At 41.9% G+C, this 27,879-nt stretch overlaps 1 protein-coding gene across 1 annotated transcript in view; it reads left to right on the top strand.

The window, feature by feature from the left end:
* The window catches only part of SLC16A2 (solute carrier family 16 member 2), a 558,487-nt gene that overhangs the window by 40,613 nt on the left and 489,995 nt on the right, over positions 1 to 27,879 (top strand). The window lies entirely within an intron of this gene.

The raw sequence follows: 27,879 nt of genomic DNA, 5'->3' as shown, positions 1-27,879 counted from the left end.
CAAACAGACAGACATACATTCGTTTTTATATATATATAGACTAGCTTACCTGTCGCGCGTTGCTGCGATCTCAGAAGAAAGGAAATTTAACGAAACTTGTTATGATAACATTCAATTTACATTGTGTCATTTTTATTGAAACGTATTCATTTTAATATGGAAAACATTTTAAAGTGTTGTTTTAATTCTGTTTATTTATTCGAGTGCTTGTGGATACACTGTATTTTTTGGTTTTCTGTCTGGTGCGTACACAAATAAATCAGAAGGTTTTCCGTTGCGTGAGCTGGCCACATACAGTTGTCCATGTGAGAAGCACAGATTCTCCAAATCTAGTCCACACACTTGCAGCGATTGTCCTTGTGCTTTGTTGATGGTCATTGCAAAAGCGAGTCGCACCGTAAACTGTAAACGTTCAGTATTGGAAAGATTATGAGGGCCCTGGGGGGCCGGGGAACTGATATTTAACATTTTAGTGTACTCAACAACTTCCTAAAGTTTCATGGCGATTGGATGAATGGTGTAGTAATGCATAAAGGACAATCAGACATACTTTCGTTTTTATATACAAAGATGAGCAGTATGGTCAGTATTTAATTGGAATATTTCACAGACTCCCAATTTTTCACAGCACAGCAAACATAGATTCTCACTCAAGCGAGTCGAATGCCTGCTCAGCATCAAAAAAAAAAACACCTCCTTATTGACATCATGATCTATTTCCAAAATCGCGCCAAAGAAAGTCCTGAGATTATGTGCAGTAGATCTGCCTGAAATAAAGCCCTACTTTGCAGGTAAGATCAGTCCATTCATAAATAGATCAATCCGGTTAGCTATAATCTTAGCAAGCATCATAGTATCAGGATTTTATTAAAGAGAGCAGTCTGTCTGAAGAGCACAGATCTGTGGGCTTTCCTGGTTTAAGAATTGTCCCCACCAGAGCTTCTTGCATCATGGGCGGAAGACAGGCCGCTCACCACTACGTTTTCAATCAGTGTCATAATATACCTCACCTGCAATGCAGCAGCTGCTGAGCTCCTATAGGCTAATGGAATGTTGGGAAGCCCAGGGTCCCATGTTGTTGTAGCACAACTGTGAGCCTCTCTCAATGGTCCCCTCACGTTACAGGCATTTTTGTGGTTGTCTAAGGATGTCAGCGACCGCTATAATGAAGCAGGCCCCGGATGTTGGCTGAGGGTGGCACCGCCGACAACGGATTAATATAGATCCTTATTGTGGCTTAAGGAGCCATGTTACAGGGCGGCCATCTTGAAGATAGGTTAGCTCTGCCCACTCAAGCCTTTGAATCTTTATCCAATGCAGCCCGGCTGGATGGATGAATGGATAGCTTCCAATGTTGGGAGAGGTGGGCAAATACCGGAGGAGGTAGATAATGGTGACAAAGTAGCATGGTGCTGCAGGAAGTTGGCAAGTACCCTACAGCGAGGGTTAACTGTTCGGGAAGACATGGTTGAGGAAGAGGTCTTTTAAGAGTTTTTTTTAATTTTACAAAGGACGGGATAGTCCTAATGTGGGCTGGGATGGAGTTCCAGATTTTGGGTGCGTTTCCAGTGAAGGATTGTGCAGTGTTTTTTTGTTTGCATGCTTTCATAGGGATGAGTAGTAGGGAGTTGGAGCACCTAAGGTTCCTTGTTTGGCTGGCCTTTTTGAGTTCGGAAGCCCGGTATTCTGGTTTCCCTGTGTGGGGGGCTTTGTGCGTGAGACGGGCAGTTCCGAAGCTAGCATGCATCTCTACTGGGAGCCATTTTAGTTCTTTGAGTGCGGGTGCAATGTGCTCAGATTTCCTGACTCCGGTGACCATTCTGGCTGCTGTATTTAGAGTAGTTTTGAGGGGGCTAGGTGGGATTTTGCTGTACCGGTGAGGATAGCATTTCCATAGTCAAGTCTAGATATCACCAGGGATTCGGTGGCTTGTTTGAGATCTTTGGGTGGGATGAAGGGTTTTATTTTGTTGAAAAGCTTCAGATTGAGGAAGGCATTCTTTGCGGAGTTCTTGATGTGTCTGTCTATTTCAAGTTTTGGGTCCAGGGTGATTCCTAATGAATTTATGTAGTTGGCAGGAGTGAGATTACCTTTGAGAGCATCGATTGCTTTGAGCCATTCCATGGTTTGGGGATTTTCTTCTTTGTTGGAGATGAGGAGGATTTCGGTTTTGTCTTGGTTGAGTTTGAGGTGGTTTATGGATAGACAATGTTGGACTTCATTGAGAGTGTTGTTTAGTCTCTGAATATCTTCAAAGGAGGAGGTTTCCAGATAGATCTGGGTGTCGTCTGCATAGAGGTGGGAAGTGATGTTGGCTTTTTTAAGAATGGAGGTGAGGGGTTCCATATAAATGTTGAACAGTTGAGGGGAGAGCACTAATCCTTGCGGGACACCTCTGTTGTCGGGGTGTGAGTCAGATGCGGAGGTTTTAATTTTTATCTTTCGGGTGCGGTTTTGTAAGAAGAAAGAGAACCATTGTAGGACCACCTCGTCAGCACCTACTCTGTCTTGAAGAGCTTTGATGAGTAGATTGGGATCCACTGTGTCAAAGGCTGCCAATAAGTCCAGGAGGATGAGTAGGCAGCATGTGTGGGTATCTAGAGATTTGTGCATGTCATCCACGATGTTAAGGGTCGTGGTCTCGGTGCTATAGCCTTTTCTGAATCCCGATTGATAGGGATCTAGAAGGTTGGAGTTGTCTATGTGCTGAGTTAGGTGTAAAAGAACGCATTTTTCAAGGATTTCAGCAAGGAGGGGGAGGTTGGAAATGGGTCTGGAGTTGTTCAATGACTCAAAACCTCATTCTGTCACTGAAGACCGTCCCTTGTGCATTGAAATGCAGAGATGTTTAACTATTTTCCTGTTTCTGTGGCATTCCCCTTCATACCAGATCTTTGACTGCCCCAAACACTCATGGCAGGTTGGCGGTTAAATCCAAGAAGGCAGGAATTTCTGCCTCAGATCTTTGGCAACTGCCTTGCTTGCATACGTCACCGTCCCTATCAATATATTTATTAAGCAAAGAAAGTAGCTCTGAAAAGGGGCGATTCTTATGATTCTATGGGTCCCATACCCCTGTTTAAAGCTCACTGAGAACTCGTCCCTTCAGTGCATTGTGTGCAGCTGACCTAATTGGGTTTGGGCTTGAATTTAGTTTCAGCGTGTAGCTAATGAGAAGCTCACATGTTTTAGAAAGGATTTTCACCAATTAGGGACAGGTGTACCTCAGCGGGAGATTGTCCCCAGTGCTTCATTTGTGCCGGTGGTTGCAAGTGTTGAGAAAGACAGGTCAGACTTTGGAAAGTTGTGTCACTCTCCTTCGGAAGGACAAGACATCTGCAGGTTGATAAATTGGTCTATAAAAGGGAGACTGAACAGCGTTTTGACCATTTGGAAGACTGAGAACCGATCGGGAAAGTGATTGCATTCACTGTTGCTCAAGGTACGCAAGATTGTGGATGCAGTGTTGTGAAGTGGCAAATGATGATTTTGGTAAAGAGCAATGTAGGCACAGGGGTAACAGCTAATTGGTTTTCCATATATAATTAGAAACGAGGGTTTCAAGCATGGAAGGAGCCAGTATTTAGGGAGGGTTATAAGGTATGGGGAGAAGTTCACCAGAGTATTTACATTGGTTGTAATGTTTAGATTACAGAGATAGTGGGAGAACGTTGATTATAGGGTGAGTCATTTCATACATTGAGACATGATTTCGTATACATAATGTGCATATATATATATATATACAGTCCGATATTGAAGTGAGAAAATTATAGAATCATGCATTGTTAAAACACAAAATCTAATACTGATGCTTTTTAATTTGTAGAACACCCCTGACGAAGGACCGCAAAAGGTTCAAAATGCAGACCCTCCAGGATTTCGCGATTTCGCGAATTTGCCGCGAAATCGGCACTTTTGAAAAAATGCCGCGATTTTTACAAAAGTGCCCGCGAAATCGGCACTTTTGTAAAAATGCCGCAATTTTTACAAAAGTGCCCGCGAATTGGACCAAAGTTCTGGCAGCTCCTGTAATGTGGAAGTAGTAAGTACGCCTGTGAGAGTTGTTTACTTTCACAAGTTGTAGACTGTTCTGATTAAAAGAAAACTCTAGGGCGACAACACGGGCCACAAAGCGCTGTTGCTAATTGAACTGGCTCGCTCGCAGATCTCCAAGGGCAGCGCTGCTCTGATTGGATGGCATGGAGGGCATTAAACTTATGTGAGCGGGAGCCGGGACAGTCCCGGAGAGAGGGGCCTGCCTGCCCGTCCGAGAGGCGAGGCAGAGAAGCGTTCATTTGAGTTCACTTCCAAACAAAGCTTAGAGGAGGACGAGAGAGGAGAGATGGCGGGAGGGCGGGAAGGCGTGGGTTTACTCACCTCAAAGGTAAAGAGGAGGGTGCAAAGGCAGCGTTTAGAAGGCAGCTTCTGCGAGGTGCGGAGCGGGGTGGTGGTTGAAGAGTGTGGGTTGTTGAAGCCACAGGGTGGCATAGTTGAGCAAGAGGGTCCACTGAGTTTGGAAGAAGGGAGCACGGTTGGGGGAGAAGGGGGCTAAATCTGCAAGGTGGGGGGAGTGGGTGGAGAAGGGCAGTGCAGCCACAGACTTCTCAGAGTTTCCTGTCACCTACCCCTGCTGCCTTCGAGATAGATACCCCGGGGGCACGAGGGCGCAGAAGAAGCGTAGTATGTCCTGAGAGCACTTGGGGAGAGGGCAGGCAGGTAGAGCTTCTAGGCGCCTTAGCGCCCATGCCCCAGGCACTGCTGGTGCTCGATGCAGACCACGGGCACTCTTTTCCACTGTAGACACACTTCAGTGTTTCACACGTGCCTTCATGAGTTCATTGATTCAAAGCAAACAGGAGAAAGCCCCCAATTATCTGCGAGTGTTGGCTTTAAAAGACCGCACTGAAACTAGTCCAAGCAGTAGCGTGCTTTTAGTCACCATTGCCTGGTCCATCCGGTGTAAAAGAAGTGACTGAGGACAGCACCTTCTGAAATTATACTTGTTTTCTATTGTAACTGCACACTTGTCACTTTTTCCTCTTGTGCACTTTTTACTACCTCATGTATTTTTGGTTGCTCACAATTTTTACTACCTCATGTACCTTGTTTGCTCACAATTGTCACTATTACCTTTACTACCTCATGTATTTTTGGTTGCTCACAATTTTTACTACCTCATGTACCTTGTTTGCTCACAATTGTCACTATTACCTTTACTACCTCATGTATTTTTGGTTGCTCACAATTTTTACTACCTCATGTATTTTGTTTGCTCACAAATGTCACTATTACCTTATGTAACGTAATGTATGCTTTTGTAATCTGTTCTTTTGTAATGTTTCTCATTATGTTTCATTTCTGTTCCTTTTGTGAAGCGCTCTGACACCTTCGGGTAAAGTCTGCGCTATATAAAAATGCATAAATAAATAAATAAATAAACACGACCCCCCCCCCAGCATGAAGAGACACTTCGCAGGTAGCGCGAGGCTGGGGGACGGGTGGCAGGTGCCAGGCTGAGGCCATGAAGGCCTGGGCAGGAAAAGGGGGCAAGGGAGAGGGGAGGATGGTGCAGAAGACCTCATCGGTGGAGGTGGGCGCCCTCCTGCCCCTGCTGCTGTCTTCGGACCCCAGCGATGGCCTCCAAGCGGTGGAGGGCCTGCTGTGCGCTCTGCAGGAGGAGAGGGGCTCGCTGTGGCAGACCCTGCTGGGAGACCCCAAGTGCCAGCAGTACCTGGAGGAGCTGGGCCGCATCCTGGGCGCCCCCGATGTCAGGTGAGTGACAGCTCCTTTGCAGGCCTCGGTAGAAGGAAGGGTGGGTGGGAAGGTGGGTGGGTGTGGGGGGATGGACGGGTGAATGGATGGATGGATAGCAGGGTTGGTTTAGGATAAAAAATCGACCCAGGAACACCAAAAAAAGTGGCCCACATTTGTGTATTGCCTTCCGCAAAACACTGCTGCAGCGCAGTTTTATGAAAGAAAGGGGGTGGGGGGCATGTTTTATTAACTTCACTTAGATGCACAGATTAGTTCACACTGCTGAGCCACACATGAATGCAAGTGAGACCACCTCTGCTCAGCCCCCCCCGCCCGTGCTCAATTAGCATACATTAATGAGCTTGCTTAAGAGAACTAGCAATATTTTTGCGCAAAAGTACAATACTGTTTCTCTTAAATGATAATACAGACTTAAACCTGAAAGTGCTATCTCGACAAACTGAACTACAAGCAAATGGGGCAGTGGCGTAACGCAACATAACCCCTCCCCCAGAATGTGACGTCGTTTGACTTATCTCACAAATACTCATTGTCCTTAGACTAGATGCCTCCCTGAAGGGTTTGGATCCCTGGAAGGGACACCCTCCACCCCCCTAAAACATTTTCCATTGATTTAAGGCTGAGAATGAATGATTATGAGTAAAATAAAGTGCCGCAAAATGCCGCTAAATTTCCATATTTGTGCCGCTAAATTTCCATATTTGTGCCGCTAAATTTCCATATTTGTGCCGCTAAATTTGCTAATCAATGCCGCTATATCCTGGGGGGTCAATGCATTGGGTTAAGAAGGACTAACAATTGTGGATGACTTATGTAAAATTCGTGCTACAGAAAAAGGCCTGGATAGGCATATCTGTGTCTCTCATGTGAATTTGAAAATTGGAAGTTTTTGGAAAAATACAGAATAAACATTTGTGAAATATGAAAAAATGGTGGCATCATTCATTGTTAAGTGCTAAGGATCAAAGCAGTGCATCTCGATTTGGGGTGATACTACACTCCATCACTTGTTGTATTCATAAGCACGTGGGACAGGGCAGACACGTTCCGGGTTTGCACGCAGATAGTTCAACTAAGATAACATGAAAACATGGAAGAAACTGGTGTGCGATTGACTGCCTCCTCTCACTTTGAAAATTGGTCTATTCCCAATATACCTCCGAAGAAACAAACTAAAAATGGATAATTCTAAAATAGAGAGACCTTCATTGGGAATGTATACCACAGCATGCTTTTAAAAGTGGTCTTTATGTGCGTCTTACAATGTTGGTCACTGAAATCAGAGAGACAGGCAATCTGTGGTAGCAGTGACAGTGGTAGCTGGGCTGTTGTGTCGAGCATCAACTCAACTCAAGTTGAGATTAACAGACTTTGGTTTTAGCAGGTACAAAACAGAAATAGGCATTAAGATCAGCAATGAAGGAAGGATTGTTTAGAGGTGTTTAAAATATGGGTAAAGTATATTATAAAGAGAAGGGATCTCAGGATGCAACTCAGAGAGAAAAGCCTTATTTGTAAATGAGAAAATTTGGTGTTGCAATGACACATATTACATTTTCGAAGTCAACATAATATTATAATCAAACTCTTCCCTGCCTCTCCTCCTCCCCTCCTATATTGCCTCACTTACTTCCAGCTGCACTCTTTCACCTTATGTTATGGTCTCAACACCTTTCATGCACTAGTGTTATATTTTCATGTACGGTGCTTAATGCCTGTGATTGTTAGTGTGGTATATTAGACCGTTAAATAAATAAATTAACCGAAAAGAAAGAAACAAAATAAGGAGAATCAGGCAGGATGTTCACACTAAAGAAAAATAGCACACATGACAACAAAAATGAAATTTGGTTTTACAAACCTAATCCATAATTTCCGACCATCCAGAAAAAGGAATTCAAATACAATGGCTAGTGTTATGTACTGCTACTGATGCTTTCATCTCTGTGTGGAATATTGATGTAATAGAATGTATTGATCGCGTAGCACTTTTCCAGGATGATATTTTGATATATGGCCAGGACAGGATAGACGATAATTGGATTTTGAGGCAAGTAAAAGAAAGGTTGAAGTTCGCAAGTTCAGCCACAAGTATGGAAAAGAAAAATGTGATGCATCAGAAGTGGAATATTTGCGTCACTGTATAAATAGAAACTGCATAAAGCACATATTGCATCATTTTGCTGAAAACATTCATTCTGTGAATACTTTGATGAAAAAAGGGTGAGACATATGTGTGGACTAGTTAGTGTGAGGAGGCGTTCCTCGGTGTGAAGAATAGCTATCCCTGAGTAATGTATGACGTTACAACGCATACTTTTACAACACATACCTTTACAACACATTTTTTAGAACGCAACATCCACTACAACACATTCCATTACAATGCATGCCATTACAACGAATTTTTTAAAACTACCTTTACAACGCATACTACCTTTACAACGCATACCATTACAACACATTCCATTAAATTGCATGTATGGTAAGTGTTGGATAGTGTAGGGGTAAAAATTACTATTCTAACTCCAGGGGGTGCAACAGTAGGGTAAGTGTTGGATAGTGTAAGGGTACTACGCTTTGTGATGGTATGCGTTGTAATGGTATGCGTTGTAATGACTGCGTTGTAATGACATGCGTTGTAGTGGTATGCGTTGTAGTGTCATGCGTTGGAATGGTTGCATTGTAATGGCATGGGATGTAATGGATGTTACGTTGTAAAAGTTTTGTTGTAATGGTAGTGCATTGTAAAAGTTGCGTTGTAAAGGTTGTTCCCCTTCAGTGAGGCACTGATTTTGAAACCATTGAAAGCTAAATTCCGGATGGTTGTGATAGTAGATGTCAATGCTTATGTTGTTGTCTTGATACAATTGAACCACGGAGAGGAAAGGAGAGAGCCGTCCATTTTGAATTAAGAACTTTCAATTGCGAGGAAAATTGTTTTTCCGTTATAAAAAAAGAAGCATTGGAAACATTTAAAAAAAGTTGCATTGGCTTTGTGGGACATTCAGTAAGTCTTTGATCAATGCTCTTTCTATTAAGGCTGCCGGAAAGGCTACGCCGCGGATGCCAAAATGGCTAATTAAATTACAGGAATATTAGTTTTAAACGAAATATGTGCCAGTTGTCAGGACCGTGAGTGCTGACTGTTTATCAAGTCTGTCACTGGATAATGTGATGGAAGTTGAATAGGATGATTGGATGGGCGCAAATGTTAAGGGTACCATTAATGATGAAGAATTGAAAAGCAAAGTGACAATTGATACCAAGATGGGAAATGTAAAGAAAACACATATCACAAGACTAGAGAAAGAGTTTGTCAATGGTGTTTTGTTGGCCGAGTTCAGGTTAGTTTGGTCAGAATTACGAATGGTGGATGGTCAGCTCTATTGTGGTAACAGATTTGTGGTGCCAATGTCATTGAGAGGAAAAGTGATGATATGACTACGTGAAGGACATGGAAGAATGACATCCGTGAGGAAAAAAGTACCCATGGATTTCATGTTGTTTGGAATGGACGGTACTTGGAAAGATGTGGAAGGAACTGTCCGTTGCACACAAGGGAATCTCCTATAGTTCCTTTGAAAGTTCCTGAAAAAACGTATTTGTGATGTTTGTGTAAGAGATTTGGGAAACAAATATGCAAATGTAATGATTGATTATTTTTTAATGTCCTGAAATGAAAAGTGGATTAGATAAAGTCTCAGAACATTACCTCTTATCTCACTACTATATTTCTACAGAAGGCATCCCACAACAAATGGTTGCCAATAATGAGCCTCAATTTGTATCTTCAAAGATGATGGCGTTTTTTAAAGAACATGAGATAGGGCACCATAGAACTGTGTTATATCATCCTCAATAGAATGCTTTATATGAAAGGCTTAATATGGTTCTTGTTAAATATAGATGGTGTTAAGATGTTGTTTGGATTGGAAGTGTGAATTGAAATTTATATTATAGACTTGTAGCACTATTCCACATTCAGTCACTAATTGGCTTCCGTGTGTTGTATTGCGGGGAAGAGTTCCAGAACTGTGGGGTGTCCAGAAAGGATGAAGAGGTGTGGAAGTAAGGTGTGTAGCACAGAGAGATCTTGGAAAGTGCAGAAGTGAAGCAAGAGATTTATTAGAATAGACACATTGAGAAGTTATGTAGCTCCAAATACACATCAATCATACAGTATTGGTATAGTGCGGCTTGTCAGTCGTGAGGGTATCGAGGTGCTGGGCTGCGGGTTTCAGTCGAAGAGCCAGGTTATACACATTAATAAAGGGTTGCCATGCTCATGACACATTGGGTAGGATAACAAAGAAGGGGCCGTCCAAGTTTTCTGCACTCCAGAAATTCTGTATGTTTTTGGGAATACAGTATTTCTGGATAAAAACGAAACATAGAATGATAGAAAGGGTGGTATGCTGTGCATGGAATACACTTTATTATAACAAGGATGAAGGAGCAAATTCTAATCCATGTCAAACAAGGCGATCTACAAGGTGCAAGAGATCTCCTGTTGAGTCTGCGGTTTTACAATGTAATCCTTATTGATGTAGTAATAATTGTTATTATCAATCCCTTTTTTAAAAAAAACAACACATGACTTATTGAATGATATTTGTTTATGATTATTATATCCTGCTATTGATGATTTCATCACTATGGGGACTGCTGATGTAATAGACTTTAGAAAGTGTTTGGATATGAACCAGGGGAGTGGGAGAAGAAGCTGGAAGCTGTATCCCTGTTGGGGTCTTCATTGGAAATGATTTTCCTTAATAAAAGAGTTCTTCTTTTACGTCGAGTCTTTTACTTCTTCCATAAGAGGGAGAAAAGGAAGTAAAACCTTTGCTTCAGATTCTTAATTTCCTTATTGTCTTGATTGGGGTGCTGTAGATGAGAAAGGCATAAAGCTTAATTAAATCTTGCAGGTTGCTCTTCTAAAGCCAATGATAACAGTCTCTGAATGGGCACAGTTTTTCTTCTAAAATGACTTACTGATGTCGATTCAGGGAAAATCTAGGTGTAGTGGAAGTGAAATCACACACTCCGTGAACCACGGATGGCCTACCGTTTCCCGTCTCCTGTTTATTGCTGAGGGGCCAGGGAAAAGTTAACCAATGGAAGGTAGAGAAAGAGAGCTTCTAAGAGCCATGTTTTTTCCAACCCTGTCACTGAATGCTTTATGGCTAACACTAGGGCTTATAAGTAAAGTGTCAGGGGTAACAAAAGTGAAGCTTGCAGCTGTGGCCGCCAACCCCGGCTATCCCTAATTGACAATGATTCTTGGACTGGTATTTTGCACCACCATTATTTTGTGGGGTAAAGTTAGAGCCATGGCCTTCAATGGACTACCATCTGCTTTAGATCACACTAGCGTGCTAGCGTGCAAAATGCTAATAAAGTGGAGTATGGGGTATCCTATAGAGCCAGGTAAGCATGGAAGTCCATTAGGAGCAACTAAGGCAGTCAGTTGCTATCACAGGCTTGCTCTTGGTACACCTGACACTGTCCTTGCTCTCCCAGATCTTGGGCAAGACAGTAGTGACAGAAAGGAGTAAAGGCCATCTAAGAGAACTCAAAAACTGCTGTACACCTGACAAGTCACATAGGTGATCAGTTCCCTTTAAAATGCCCAACATTTTTAGAATGGATGCATGTTACCTCATCTGAAAGTTCTTTTCATACTGCACTCCTGACTCACAATAGCATCTGGAAACGAACCATTTCTCTGCGATTGCATTTCATACGTTGATCCCAATTTCCATTGCCGGGCAGCAGTAATCACTGAGTCTTTGAGGACACTGATGCGATGGTAGTTTAGATTTGATGTTCTTTCCCTCAGGACAGTTAATCAAGATAGTCAAGAGATCAATCTGTCTGCTTTTTCCACTGCATCATTCACAATAGTACTTACTCATTAGCTACTCGTTATAGACATATGTTCATTATTTTTTTTCAATAAATATGTTTACTTAGTTTCAATTTAAGGGGCTATGGGTAGGCTTAGTAGTACATGTTGCTCATAGAGCAAGTGATTACTGGGATATAAAGAGTTAAACTCTATCTGTGAAGGAAATCAGTCCGTAAAGGTTGAGACTTTAGTGGAAGCTGAGGCCCAGGAAGTGTGAGCTCTTTCTGACTCCATGCAAGTGGTCACCGGTCAACAGATTCCCTCTGGATTCACCTTTCTAGCATTTTTTTCTTTTTTTTTCATTTGGGAGATTTATAAAGTACTAGACATTATTGAGGTCACTACAGAACTTTGGAACAGAAACTAAAAAAAGATGACTACAAACGATTAGATTTGGAAGCCAACCTCTCCCGTGGTTGACCCAGAACTATTGTATTTCTTTGTCGTGATTTGTGGAAACTCTGTGCGCACCTGATAGCACGGACTTGAGCAATGTGTATCTGAATGACATTTGGCCATCTGCTTCCTTGATGTTAAAGTACAAACACCAATGGGCATCCCACATCTGTTCATCTTAAGAGGCAGGCAAGGGAACTAGGCTTCACCCAGGACCCCAGCACTCAGACCACGTTTGTTAGAGTAAGTATTACTTTGCTGCACACTATAACAGCGAATTCCACAGCCCTTGGAGACCATGGGGCCTATTCACAAACTGCATTTTTTGGTATATAAAGTAGTACTACAGCAGTGCTACTCTTGTACTACAAAATTATATTCACAAACATACATATATTAACAAACCTCAGCTTCTCCTATTGTTTCTGTGCAGAGGTTCCAGAGGTGTCTGCACTCCTATAGATTTTCATTGTAAATGTGTAATAGATAAGGCTGTAAAATGGGGAATACTTACTACTAAATGGGAAAGGATTAGGGAAATGTAATGAGGGATTTATAAAGAAACATGCTAAAAAAAGACACATGCCCACAAAAAGTAAGACTATTGCTGTTCACAAACTACTCTTCCAAAAGTTACTACAGCCCTAAGGGTGCTAAAAGAGATGTAAAAGTACTCCTGCCCTGTCTTGGAGTAAGCCAGTCACCACACATAACTACACACAGGTATTGTAACACACTTCAATAAGAATAAAGTGGAGGCAGGGAAATAAAATAACAACGCATAGGATCTAATGTTAAATTATTCTATATATTTTTTCACGTTAAAACGTTATATTTATGTATATATACACACATACATATATATATCATTATTATTTTGTTATTGTATTATTTCAAAAATGTATACTTTTCTTAATTATAAAGAAATTAAACTTTTAAATGTTTGTGACAAAATAACAAATAATTGTGCTTTATTAAACATATTTTGTAACAACATTTACTACATATTAAATAAAAATAAAAATGTAAGTGGGGTGGGATTTTTTTTCTATTATTGTTTAAAATTATTATGTACGCATTGGTGATCGGAGTATCGTTGAGATGCTTTTGTGTAAACAAAATTTATAAAACTTTGTTAGCATCGTGAGGGCAGCCTATGGTGTGGTACCCATGGTAATACGAATGGTATATTATCATATTGCCAAATATGGAATTACGTATGGCGGATGGTGGTGTAAATAAGTCTAATATGTCCTTGTCAAAAGTACTATATAGACAGTACAATACACAGAGCAAAGAAGAGATTGTTGGAGCACAAAATAGCAATCCGTAACAATAATGAACAATATCTGGTTGCTCGTCATTTTAAATCTTTTCATGGCCAAAATGATAAACTTTTGGCATATGTAGTTTTGGATGTGGTAACACCACAGGTTAGAGGAGGTGACCGACAGCGTCAACTAAGAATTTTGGAGTCTAAATATATCATAGACTTTGAAACCCCATATCCTGTAGGTTTGAACTCAAGTGAAGAGTTAGCTGTGCACTTGGGTTGATCCAATGGAGTATTGAATCCTAAGAGCTGTAAATGATAGAACAGGAGATCTATGAATTCTTCTTTGTGTAATGAAGTAGGAGAATTTATAGGGTTTTAATTGAACATATGAAAAATATTGTTTTTTAAGATAAGGTATTTAGGGATATTTCTTTCAATATTATAATTTATATGTTTTTCATTTTCTTTGTTTGGAAATAGGACCTAGATTCCATGAGGAATAATCATAACAAGAGAAGAATCAGATACAAGGTGTAAATGAGATTTCTTATTTTTTGCTGGCAAATAAATTCCTTGTACTCTTATATGGTATATGTTGCTGTGCCCACTAGGACGGGACTGTCAAAAAGATGTTGCCCACTGGGCAGGACTGCAATTTAAGCAAGTGTTGTAACGAAACAAGGGCGTTGTCTATTACCCATTCAATTTGGTTCCCAATTTATTAGAACAGGGATACGAGCAATAGTTGCTGAGGGGCTCTATCGTTTCAATGATTTTGGATATCATTTAACACAATGGGCACATAAACTGCGAGAGTGAATTGTATTTTTGTATATTTATTATATACTTGCAATTGATTGGTCCTTTTATCAAAGATATTACAAATATGTAATTGTGAAGGACTCTATTTAAATCCATGAGGTGGTATTAATGAGGGAACATGTACCCGCAAATCAAATAATGAGTGTATCATAAGTATTTTGTTTAGATGCAGTATTAATGTTACTGAACATTGTTAAAGAAACCATGGAATGTTTAATGTTGTGTTGGCTTAAAATGTAAACACCATTACAAAATGTCATCCATGACTCTTGTTGCGAGCAGTAGCTTGGTCCTCTCTTCATGTTTATTATTTACGTATTTAAACGGAAGCTGAACGATTCTTACTTCACCGTGACCAAGCCGTAACTGGCGAAATGCGTCTGTAGGAAGCTTTCGCTTTTGCAATAAACTAAATTAAGCATCTTGAGGTGTCCTGCGCTGTCATTTCTGGAAAAAGAAGTTACACTGACTTATTTGCAAGGGTAGCCGGTACCCATGCAGGACCGCCGCACTTTAGAAGCCATGAAAAAACGGAAACAAGTGTAGGGATATATATATATATTAGGTTCCACACTTGCCAAAGCTTTAGGAAGCAATCCCCATCGATCAAAATAAGGCGGCAACACCATCACAACTTCCTGGGTAAATTAGAATGCCTACGCGTTTCAGACATCAATCGTCCTTCGTCACAGGCAGAGCGACCCCCAAATGAAAGGCAAAAACTGCTGCTAGATACTTCAAGTCCCTTTTATTGCCCACAGGCTCGTAAGTATGAAAACATGGCATTCTGGGAGCAGCAGTTCAAAATTAGCCTCGTAGATCATATTAAACAACAAAGTCACTCTAAATATATTATTTTATCAATTCCGCCATTAGTGAGCTTGCCAGAAAATGTAGACAGTGTTGCCATCATCAATATGCCAGTACGATGACCAGAACGGCTCCAATGTGCAGAACCACCGGCCCGCTTTCCTTGCGGTGGTGCATTCCTCACGGCATGGCTGCCGTGCATAGTATTAGGTTTCACACTTGCCAAAGCTTTAGGCGAAACGCGTCTGTAGGAAGCTTTCGCTTTTGCAATAAACTTAATTAAGCATCTTGAGGTGTCCTGCGCTGTCATTTCTGGAAGAAGAAGTTACACTGACTTATTTGCAAGGGTAGCCGGTACCCGTGCAGGACCGCCGCACTTTAGAAGCCACGAAAAACCGGAAACAAGTGTACGGATATATATATATATATATCTCTAGTTTTCACACAGCAAAAACACATTCTGCCAATGCACTCCACTCCGATATAATTACCACTTCCACGTTGTGTTGCAAAAAGGAATTTGTTTATTCAGCATGTTAAATTCGAGAGATGGAAAAACCCAATGCGTTTCAGCGATCACCTCGCCTTGGTCACGGGCGATTAACACACGGAGCTTGGTACAATAAATAAAGTTTTGTGAAAAAGAAAATACATGACATCACAGTGTTTGTCAACATAAACAATGGACTTTAGGGTAACAAACCAACATCGCGGCCATTTGTGAACGTGCAATTAGTGCAAATAATAGCATAATAACATGGTTACACTCTGGAATAACTGACAATTTGGGCTAGCAATTAATTATCCCATGTCAATACATCCTCATTTATACATCAAAAAGGATTGTATTTATGCGGAGCGAACCGTTCGCCAAAATAGGTGCATTTTAACTGATGCACGGCGTGGGCAGACCTAGTCAATCCGAGCTCTGCACTACATCCATTCAGACAGCTGTACGTAAAATACAACTACTCCTACTCAAATATTGTGTACATGCAGTATCTCAAGTGAGAAGAAACCAATATACAAAATAATTTTGGCAAAAGAAATAATTGAAAAAACAATCTGCTCACCTCAAAAGACATTTGAGGTGAGCAGATCTAGAGTGTCGCTGGTGTTGCGAGTGCTCTAACAGGAGCTGCTTTCCACCTAAACTTGAGAACTACCCAGAGTTAGTGTGGCTCACTGGTTAGAGGAGGCAGACCCGAGAGCAGAGGACGGCCCGGGACCAGGGTTCGATTCCCGGCGCGGCAGGTTTCTGGACCAGGGTCAGCGGACTCGATAATTCTCTCGCCTCGGTGCCCACTCTGATCAGCGTTCACACTCGGCAACTCTGGGCATTAGCTTGCCTCATCCTCACTAACGGCCCCACCAGACCGCCGGGGATGCCTGGTCTCACCCTGGAGATACCCATTAAGGGACCATCTCTCAGGGAAGCCAGGAAGGGTTTCGCAGCAGTCGAAGCGCCTTGGGACCCTCCGGGTAAGTAGTGCTCTATATAAATGCCTATACATTTACATTCTCTCCTTCTTTTTTGCATATATATATATATATATATATATATATATATATATATATATATATATATATATATATAAATCACCAAATGAGCTCTTGCGCTCTCAAGAGGCACTCACGACCTCTCTGCAACCTTGCATGTGCATCAGGCAAACACCGCCCTCAATTTTGGCACAGAAGAATGTAACCTACTTAAGGGAAACTTCAGACCCACCTTGAGGACTACGAATACCATCATGCCGATGGTTAATTCATGGAGCCACGCCCACTGAGGGTGGTGTTTGCCTGATTGAATAATAAAGATATGAAGGCAAACAAAGGAGGTTCTTGTACATTCTTCTGTGTGTCCCCATGATGAAGAGGCGGAGTGGCCTTGAAACGCGTCGGGAGTCAGAACCATTATTTGGAGAAAGTGCGTGAGAGCTACAAGAGGTGCACATGCAAGGTTGCAGAGACGTCGTGAGTGCCTCTCAAGAGCGCAAGAGCTCATTTGGTGATTTGGATATTGACACGGCTGCTTTTGGCCGTGCGTGAGAGCACCGCTCTGTTTACTGGGAAAGTCGAGGTGAGCAGAGAAGCCGTAGGGGAGAACAGCTCTTCATCGTTCGGCACGACGTTTCACACTAAAACATAGCCCTCACAGACTGCTTCTCCCTTCCTACTAAAGGTTACTAATAAGGACATTAAATTTTGGCACAGAAGAATGTAACCTACTTAAGGGAAACTTCAGACCCACCTTGAGGACTACGAATACCATCATGCCGATGCTTAATCCGTGGAGCCACGCCCACTTAGGGCGGTGTTTGCCTGATTGAATAATAAAGATATGAAGGCAACCAAAGGAGGTTCTTGTACATTCTTCTGTGTGTCCCCATGATGAAGAGGCGGAGTGGCCTCGAAACGCGTCGGGAGTCAGAACCATTATTTGGAGAAAGTGCGTGAGAGCTACAAGAGGCGCACATGCAAGGTTGCAGAGACGTCGTGAGTGCCTCTCGAGAGCGCAAGAGCTCATTTGGTGATTTATATATATATATATATATATATATATATATATATCTATATATATATATATATATATATAGATATATATATATATATATATATATATATGGGAAACAGCGTTTACAACACTGTCAACACCACCCGGGTAGGTTACAACGCGGTGTTGTTACCAAGCGTTGTTACCACACATGGCATTACATCGCAAGTCGTTTCTACAACTTGCGCTAGATGGGACGCAACACCAGGGAATGTGTTGGATTTAAAATCCAACACATTCCCTGCTGTTGCTCTAACTGGAGTAGAAATAGTAATTTATACTATTCCCAAGTCCAGCGCACCATCTAGTGCAAGTCGTAGAAACAACTTGCAATGTAAAGCCATGCATGGTAACAATGTGAACGATGTAACGTCCACATTGTAACCTACTGCGTGGTAATGTATGGTGTAGTAACGTCATACAAAATATATATATATATATATATATATCTCCATATCACATTGTGTGAATAAACCGAAGAACTAATACTTTTTGGATTGTTGTGTGGTTCCTGAGAGCGCACGAATATCAATTTGTCTTGGGAGATTAATAATTGCCGGTGTGCTTCACCGGAGTGTGCGCCACTTTCCTACGGGTCACAGCATTGCGGTAGAGGCAGCTCTGTTTGGAATATATATATATCTCTATATATATATATATAGAGATATATATATTTTTTTAATATTACACAAGTATTTCCAAAGGAAAGAATTCCACTCGCACTCACGAATATCTTGATAATCCGGTAGTTTATTTTCTTAGCAACAACTTTACTGGAGCACACCAGCAACACCCAACGCGTTTCAGTCTATCCAAGACCTTGTTCTCAGAAACTTAACACAGCACTATACAATAAGATAGTATAAAACAGAATGCAAAACATCAACCATAGTAAAACACAGCAACAACACAGTGTAGAAGTACAGCACAAATACAGAACAGAACATACAAATAACAAGGTACCTCAACATTGCAACAAAATGTTTCTAAGTAGTTTATTAATCATTTTTTGTCCAGATAAAAAAATAATAATAATACACAAACAGTGCTTAGAAGACAATTCTAAGCATTCAATATTAGGTACTCTTTATATATTAAAAAACAGAGGCAAAGTCAGTAGGTTTTGCGTGGGTTTGTGAAACTCTGTGTTTGAGGAATTGCCAGCCACTCACCAGCATACTAAATAAACATTGGTTAAAATCAACAACATGTTTTTTTGGCCTCACAAAGCACACTTAGCTTTGGCAGACCCTGCTAATGAAGGGTACTACTCTGTGTGACTGTGCTACTTGCGTAAGAAGTGAATACCAACACTCACAGTGAGGTTAGCCAATAGCTGAAGTGGGCAGATCCATTGTCCGATGCTATTTGCTGTAGTGGGCGGAAAGAAAATGTGAATAACACAACAACAGACCAATGGATGAAGATTGCTGGCTGAAAGCCCTACAAGTAAGCATATTTAGTGGAGTTGAAGACATTGCTAAGAACAATGAGAAAATCTTAATATTTGATTGCTGCTACAGACACAGTGATGGTGTAAATATGGTCACGAGGGGCAGTTTGGAATAGGCAAGAACCGTAGGGCCTTAATCACAGAAATGTGTTCAGCCGTCAACGTGATATTACGTCTGAAAATACCTAACAGCAACTCACAAAGGGATGCCTGGTGAGTTTAAATGCATTTACTATTGTGATTTTCTCCACTTGAAGGGCTGAGAAATCCACGGTACTAAAAAAAAATCAAGGTGTGCAAGGTTGGTGTGGTGAGGTGTGGATTGCCCTGTAAGTTTGAGAATGGCCACAAACTTGCATCTGTGTGGCCATTCCCAAATGCCTGTCTGTCCCTCTTTGACCCAGGAAATGATTAGAGATGTTCTCCAACTGAAGGCTGGAGTAACTCCCCTTCCAGGATGGGATGGGGTTCAACTCACCCCAAGATTTGCTGGGCTGTGCCTTCTCCACAGGAAAAAAATGTTTTCCCTTCAGAAAAAAATCTGAACTTTTCCCCCAAAAGGGCCGCAGCACAGGCCACAATGAAAAAACATATGTTTGCAAACATCCATGCCCCGTGTGCCAGGCACTTTGCCTGGAAAACGGGGCATGGATGTTTGGGGGGAGCACCACAGGTGCCCTCCGTGCCTCATAGCGGAAGCCAACGGGATACAGGGACCCTACTAGGGGTCCCCAAAGTCCCATTCTGGCTGCCTTTGCATGGCAGTCGGACCCCCATGAAAAGGCTGTTGCCTTGGGCCATCGTAATCCCTACGGTGGTGCTTGAGTATGTACCGCCCCATTGTAGGGTATTATATTCTGACCGGTTATATGATTATACCACGCTAACCAGTACCACGCATGGCATTACCACGCGAATTTTACTTCGCAAGTGGCTTTAGCACGCAGCATTTTTGTACGGTGGATTATTCTACGGAAAAAAACATCTTCGAAACATCTTACGTCCCTAGTACATAATGATAGTGATAGGCTAAAAAATGTGTGCATATTATTATTTGCGTTAGTAGTCTATATCTAGGGAAATGAGGCATGGAAAGGGGTCAGTCCACATAAGTAAAGGAGAAAAACACTTCATACTTTTAAGTCAGGGTAATTTTTATGATCATAGATTTTTTTTCTTACCCGACACCTGCACCCTTTCGTCAGCAGCCCTTACTTCCATCATCCACAGAAACAAGCGTCAAAACACGTCTAAGAAAATAAAAAAAGGACTGCTATAATGACGGACACGCTACGACGTTGTGGAGGCTCTTTCATTGATGACAGGGGCACAAAGTCCGTTTTAATGTAAGTTTTCTTTTTTTATTAACGCTCGTTTTTTTGTTTTTTTTGGGGGGGGGAGACCCCTCCCCTCCCCCCACCTCCCCAAGCCCCCTCTTCTTTATTTGACCTTTAACTCACATTCCTTTACTACGTATTTCGTAGTAAAGGAATGCGTGGTAAAGGTTATAGTGGTAACCACGCATGCGTTGAAAAGCATGCGTGGTTACTGCATTCGTGGAAACGGCTTCGTTGTAGAGGCTGTTTCCCATTCTGACCGATGGTCGGACAGACTCCTTGTGCCTGTCGGAAGCGTTGGTTGGGCCCTCCTCCCGATGCCTCCGACCGCTGCATATCATAATTCGGCGTTTGTATCACTGCACCAGATATCGGAAGGACCGCCACTGACAGTCCATTGGTGGCGGCACGTTCGACATCATCATCAGGCCCAATGTGTAATTCTGCATCATTGCAATGGGAATAGTCATGTGACAATCCCAGTGGTTGCCTAGAACCCACGGCCTGGCTCACCTTACCAGGTATGCTACTAGGAATGTTCATGTATTAAAAACTGCTGATGGATACTACTTTAACATTTTGTTCAGCAGGTTGGAACGTATACTGTATAGAATAAGGGACTTTAGTTAGGAAGTGGTTTTTGAGACTTTTGATGAACAGGTGAAAGGATGGATTAATCTTCATGTGGGGTGGGAGGACATTCAGGAGTTTTTGGGTGCTCCTGAAAAAAGAGGAAATGCCATAATTGTGCCTGTGTAGTAAATGAAAGAGTTAATATGTGAAGTGCGATGGCTGACGTGCGAGACCAAGTGCACGCGAGTCCTAGATTACAGTGTCTTCTCTTGAAAGGGAGTTTGTAATAGAATCATGTTTAGTCTGTAACCAGGATACTGTACCCTTGCCCCAGAAATGCCAATGCCAGGCTGCCAAGGGCAGGAAGCTGCCAGACCCAGTGCTTTCACCACGAATCACTGTCAGTGCTGTGTTTCCTGGCGCGCGTGCACTCTCTCTCTGTCCAGCTTCCAAAATGGCAGCTTACATGCACAAAACAGCACCACATTTGAATGTACGTGGTGGATCACTCTCCGACGTGCTGCAAACATACAGCCATATTCACAAGAATTTTTTTATAAGTTGGAAATCCAGAAATAATTGTGTTCCTTATATGTACCGATTATATAGCAGTCGCCAAAGGTCAAAAGTCAAAGGACGGCCTGCAGGGTAGGGTGGCCAGAATTTTAAAGCCAAAAACCGGGGCATTTCACAAAAATAGAAAAAGGACTACAATTTTACTTAAAGCGATGAGAGCGCTCCTCAGCAGAGAATTACAGAACAGGAAGTAAGAAAAAATATCAAATGCAATTTTTAAACCCAGTAGCTTGCCTTGTTAATTAAAGTGCTTTCTTGAAACAACTGCTAACTATGCCTGCTTTGTAAAACATACAAAACACCTCCCACCATTTTCAGTCCACCCTCTTTAAAAACTGGGACATGAGCTACATTTCTTGACATTTGCTGGGACAGCTGGTTAAAAACTGGGACCGTCCTGGCAAAACGGGGACGCCTGGTCACCCTACTGCAGGGGGACTAAGAGATACTTAAATAAGAATAGATTGAATTTTCAAATCTGGGATCAGAATTTGCAGGCTTTAGCACCACAAATGCACCTTAACATTCAGGAAAATGTACTGGATTTGCGGATTTCCACTGCAGCAGGCATTGGTGTTCTGTAAGAGGTGGGACTTTGGCTAATGCCTGGAATAGCTTTGAACAATCCACACACTTACATTGTGGAAGGTATGGTGCAATGATTTACTGCATTTAGGTAAAATAGCATTTTGCCACTGGATCACTCCGGGTCTTCCTTGAGCCCATTGTGCGTCACCCAGTGGGTATTTCCTAGGGGAAGCGTGTTATGCAATTACAGCTGTGTGTATTTACAAAGGTATAACACAGCTATTGTCTTCGCAGGAGGAAGTGTGTTTCCAGAATGGGAACGTGTCTGTCTCACCCAGTGAATGACTTGGGAACAGGAGGTATTAGTTGTTTTTAATGCATAGTGAATGAATAAACAACTGTTAATCTGCTCATAAATTGCACAAACAGCACCGCCATGTGGCAGCTGTCATAGGTGCCAGTGCTGACAAATAAGTGAGGGTGCCGAGAACAGGAAACCACCGGCTCAAATTAAGCACTGGCCACGCTATATTGGATATAGTTGTAGGGAAAGGCGTTTGTTTACTTGAAAAGAAAAATAAGTCCACAAAACATCACAGTAAGCATTGCGAATTGGCGAGAAGTGTGAATAGCTCAATGGGAATACCAGAGGAAACTTGTATCTTTTTGTGCCCATGCCGTTCTGAATGCTGGACAGTGCTGTGGGGGTGTATGGCCGCGCAGCTGTGACCTCTGGGTGAAGGTCATTAATGGTGAAAACGCTGCATCTGGGAGCCCTCTGCCTTTGTCAGCCTTGCACTGGGATTGTTTTCTTCAATAACTGGGCTTTTTGGAGCCAGGGTACCGTGTCTTGGTTACAGACCAGCCTTCACCCGCGTCCCTCCCTGCTCAATCGAAGACCCACGCGCATCAGGACACGCACGCACTCCAGCCTGGCAGGTCACGTCTTACTTGTACTGTATAAGCAACATTTAGCAGGCCTCTTAACCAAATCTCTTCCGCTGCCGGGAAGCGGGAGCTTTGAAGCAGCACGTGTGTGTCTTGTGTCATGGAAATTGAGGCGGACAAGATGTGGCCTGATCGCACGCGCACGTGTGCGTGGGTTCCGGGCTCGAGGAAAGGGTGGACGGACTTAAGAGTGGGTGAATGGCTGGGAGAGTGCGTTTTCTTCCGAGCAGGAGGTGCCCCTTAACTCAAGCTTCCTGCAGCTGGGAGGACAGCTGTGCAGGGTGACTGGATGGCATTTCTGAAATAGCCTTTTAAATGAAAGAATGACTCAGCAGGTGAGAAGAGGGCCTGTTGGCACCACACAGAGCTGGCCCAGGGGCAGACACAAGCACCCTGCAGCAATCCAGCCCACGGAATTGTTTTATTTCATCATTTGTACTCATTCATGCTACTCCACTCACCGATACTGTTCTGAAATTAGTATTTATTTCAAGAGGGCACTCAAAATACAGAAAACAAGCATATTGCTTCTCTTTTTACGTTTTGATGTCTTGAATCTTACAGTTTCTCTGAGTGAGACAATTTCAGTAGGCACATTTGGGCATGATTTAATATTTGGCCGGTGGAGTAATCTCCGTTGGCAGCTGGCGAAATTAACCTCCGCAAGGCCGAAGCCACTCCGCCTGCCAAACTTAGAAATGATGCAAAGCCGGTAGTCATTTCTAAAGAATTGGCATAAATCACTGTCACAGTGGTTCCTGTAAGTGCTTTTTAAAGTTTGGTGCATGGCTCCATCAACATGCCGGAGCTGCCTGTCAAACGTATTTCTTTTCATTTAAAAAAATAAAAAATGTAAAATAAAAAAATCCCCACCCCCAGCTATGGGAGTTATCTCCTATAGCAAGGGGGTGGGAGGTACTAACCAGTTCTCACTGTCCCTTTACATCCAGGGTTTAACTGGTGGTGACGGTCAGTGAAAACTGACCTATGTGCCGCCCATCTAAATTAGATGGACAGATATAGAGATCAGCCTCGGGCGACCTTTACTCCGTTGGGATAATAGAGCGGTGTACCTATGGCGGGGACAGCGCAGTCTCTTCTATGGTTACACCTATGGTCGCCTACTTCTAAATTTGGCAGGCGGCCATCATCTTGGCGGTCAGGAGTATCCTTACCGCCAAGATTGAAATCAGCCCAATATTCTTTCATATTGTCCTGTAATGCTATTTCTTATTGGAAAGAGTTGCTTCAAGAGGCCCATAGGGTGGGCACAGTGGAAGGTCCAAACTGAACACCAGCATAAACATAACTAGGCTATGCAGAATAACAGAAGCACGCCTTTTATTACACGCAGTGTGGAAATGTAGGCTTGTGTTCTTATGTATGTTGGGTATAAGATACGTTTCACACAATGAAGTTTCACGTAGGAAGTAGAAGGGATGTTGCTAATATAAATGGTGTCTGTGATTTCATGAAAGACAATATCATACTTTTTGGGTTAATGCCTTTTTCAACAGAATATAATGAAATTCTATACTTTTATTTCTTGAGAAACATTTGTCTTTCGCACAGTGTTGGAATCCATTTTTTCTTTTTAATTACTAGCTGTTAAAACTACAAGACAGCAAGATAATACTGCCAAGAATGTGCCTCATAGTGAGGCTCATCCAGTTTCATCCAGGCACTGACATAATCTCAATCAAACAACCTACTTCACCTGATCCAGGCCCAGTGTCATCTGTGTGCTGGGCATTGTTAATCAAGAGTAGGATAACAACTAACTATACTCTATGTCATTAAGGACACTGTTCCACTTCCTGAGGCCTTACCCAACCAATCATTACTGACAGTCGTTTAGTCTTATCGCATGTCACTGGAAACAAACCAAGCCTACAAGACCCAGAATGCATCTGGTTGTCACATGAATCCTAGGACTGGAAACACTGTCCCTTATGACATGGATGCAGGTGGCGCCACTAACAGGGATTGAAGAGTAGGAAGAAAAGTGGTTGAAACGACAGCCAGGCCAGGTTCATGCAAGGGCATGTCCTATGTTTGATACTTTACGGTGCTAATTAATTCCTTGAAGAAATAGTGAAAATACCTGTTTTCTTGTTTTGTCTCGTTTTTTAGCAATACTTCTCTGGTTTACAGAAAACAAATTGTCCTAATGAGATTATAAATTGAGTGCTGGAATTGAAGAAAACTAAAGGTTGATGTGTGTGGAATGTAGATACAGGAGTGTGGTCTCCGCACATAAAAGATAGGCCTGGCAGAATCAAAGTCTTCCGTTCATAGGTACGCCAATGACATGTGTAGTATGTTAGTAGTACTATTCATGTACTACAACATGCAGTTTATGAATTATGCACATTTCGGCGGACCCGTCTTCTACTGTGCATATTACTTTTTAAAATAACAACTTACCTATTCATAGTGCTTTCTCTCACTGGCTGGACCCACCTAGCACTATAAATATATCTTACTATTACCCACTGTGACAGCCAGGATTCAATTCTGTGGCTCTGCTTTCACACACAGACATCTGCAGTGATGGCATTAACCTGCTGAGCTTTCGTGAGTTAAAAGAGCTCACATCCTACCGATTACTCAACCTGCATCTATTTTTCGTATAAGGTGTGCGCGGTATATTTTATTTGCAGTTACCTGAAGGTTAAAGGCAAACAGAATAGTTACAGAATATAATATTCTTTTTTAGCTCCTTCTCTGACCCCGCCCCACCCCACTGACACATTTTCCTCACCTTCTTATGCACGTCAACCTTTGCTCTTAAGTGCTCTGCGAGTGCCTCATTCACGCTGTTTTGTGCCAAGCGGATGCCAGGGCAGTTACTGAGGGTCAGGGCCGGACTGGGAACACAGCCTGGTAATTTAGTCGGGTCGGCCCCGGGAAAAAGGAAGCCTAAAGGAAAGAGAGTACATAGGTACACCAGAAAAAAAGTTTTTAAAAAATGCAAAGGAAGAAAAGAAAGAATGAAAGGTGGAAAGGAAAAGGAATAAAGAAAGAAATAAAAAAGAAAAATGGAAGGCAAGAAAGACAGCAGAAAAATATAATGAAATAATAGAAGAAATGTGAGATAATAGGATGGGTGACTTAAGAAGAGAAGAGAGAGAGAGAATACAAGAATGGCAGGAATACAACAAGAACAGATGAAAAGAAAGTGTGAAGGAATAACAGAAGAGCTATAAGAGTAAAGGGATAGAAAGCTAGAAAAAAGGACAGATGGAAAGAGAGAAGAATAGACAGAAGGAAAAAAAGAAGGAAAGAAAGAATGAAGTACACATAAAACAAACAAAAGATGAAAGGAAGGAAGGAAAGAAACCTAAAAGGAAAGAAAGAATATGGATAGGATGAATAAGAGAAATAAGTCAATACTGGTAAATTTGTAGTTTTTGGCCAATATCCTTTAAAATCATACAAAAATATTAATAAAATTGCACCGTTTTCTGCAAAATTTTCCGAGGGGGACAAATACCATAGCACTTCCTAGGAAGGGTTGGAGTTGCTCATTTTATTTACTCGCACATTAATTGCCATTTATAGGTCAAAGTGGGGTGTAATGTAACCAAAACATAAACTCCCTTATACTCATGAAGTGTAACATAACCAATGCACACATACTCTGATACTCATGAAGTGTAATATAAAGCAAATGTAAATAACCTGATACTCATGGAGTGTAACGTAACGACTACTAGCAAACTCTGATACTCATGAAATATAATATAACACATATAAATGACATGATACTCATTTAGTACAATGTAACCTAATCATCAGCACTTAATGTGTAATAGAACCAAAACAAAGATACTCAATAGGTTTGAAGTATTTTATTACGGTACTTGAGTAATCTGATACTCATGGTGGTCATATATCAAATACTTACACACTTTTATTATTATGGAGTGTGTAACATAAACAATGCATGACTAATTGGTCACGATTATTAATACTATAATTAGTGCATTTAAGGAGTGTGATACAATCATGATGCTCAGGGAGTACGATTTAAGCAAGAAATACATGTGTACTACGATACACAGAGTTTAGATTAATCAGTGCCTACATACTCATGGTGTATAGCATAACGGATACATAAGTAACCTGATACAAATTGAATCTAACCAATTCTCATATATTAATGGAGTATAACATAGGCAAGAAATATATATGGGCTCTGATACTCATGGAGTTTGATATATTCCATAGATACATACTCATAGAGTATAATCTAACGAATGCATAAGCAACCTGATAACACACTTACCTTCCTGCAACGACGCAAAGTCCTCTGTCATCTTCTCTCCTTGAGCCAGGCTCCCAAGCCAATTCTGGCGCAGCTCTCATGCTCATGAGAGCTGCGCCCTGATTCGAGGGAGCAGCCTCTGTCAGCGCTCCACAGGGCACTGGATGGCTGCACTTACTCTCAACCCAGCTGTTTTAAGACAGCTGGGTTGAGAGGTTTAAAGTGCGCATGTCTGGCTGGCCATCACAAGACGGCCGGCGAAAGAGACATGCACACTTTAAACAACTGCAAAAGGCACGCCATCCTCCTCTCTGCTGCCGTTCAGCAGGCCCCGCCCCGTCCTGACACCCCGTTCGGGACAGAGTGACGAAAATTAAAATGGTAATGAATTAGCTACATTAATATTTTATTTTTCATCTCTGGGGATATTTCAGTAGGACGACGCTCCTCCGCTATAATGGAGGTGCCGCCCCTGATATATAGGTAAACTGACACTTTAGGAACTCTATACAATATAACCTAATCTAAAACATATGGTACATAATATTATCCATAAGTACGGACTCGGTTACATAGGAGTATATCATGGCTTGAAGGGAGAGACCCATAAGTACGCACTCTGTTGCATAGGAGTATATCATGCC

Source organism: Lissotriton vulgaris, chromosome 4_1 (genome assembly GCF_964263255.1).
Source record: "Lissotriton vulgaris chromosome 4_1, aLisVul1.2, whole genome shotgun sequence".
Taxonomy (NCBI): Eukaryota; Metazoa; Chordata; class Amphibia; order Caudata; family Salamandridae; genus Lissotriton; species Lissotriton vulgaris.
Note: the sequence above shows the minus strand (reverse complement) of the source record. Positions and strands in the feature narration are given on the sequence as shown.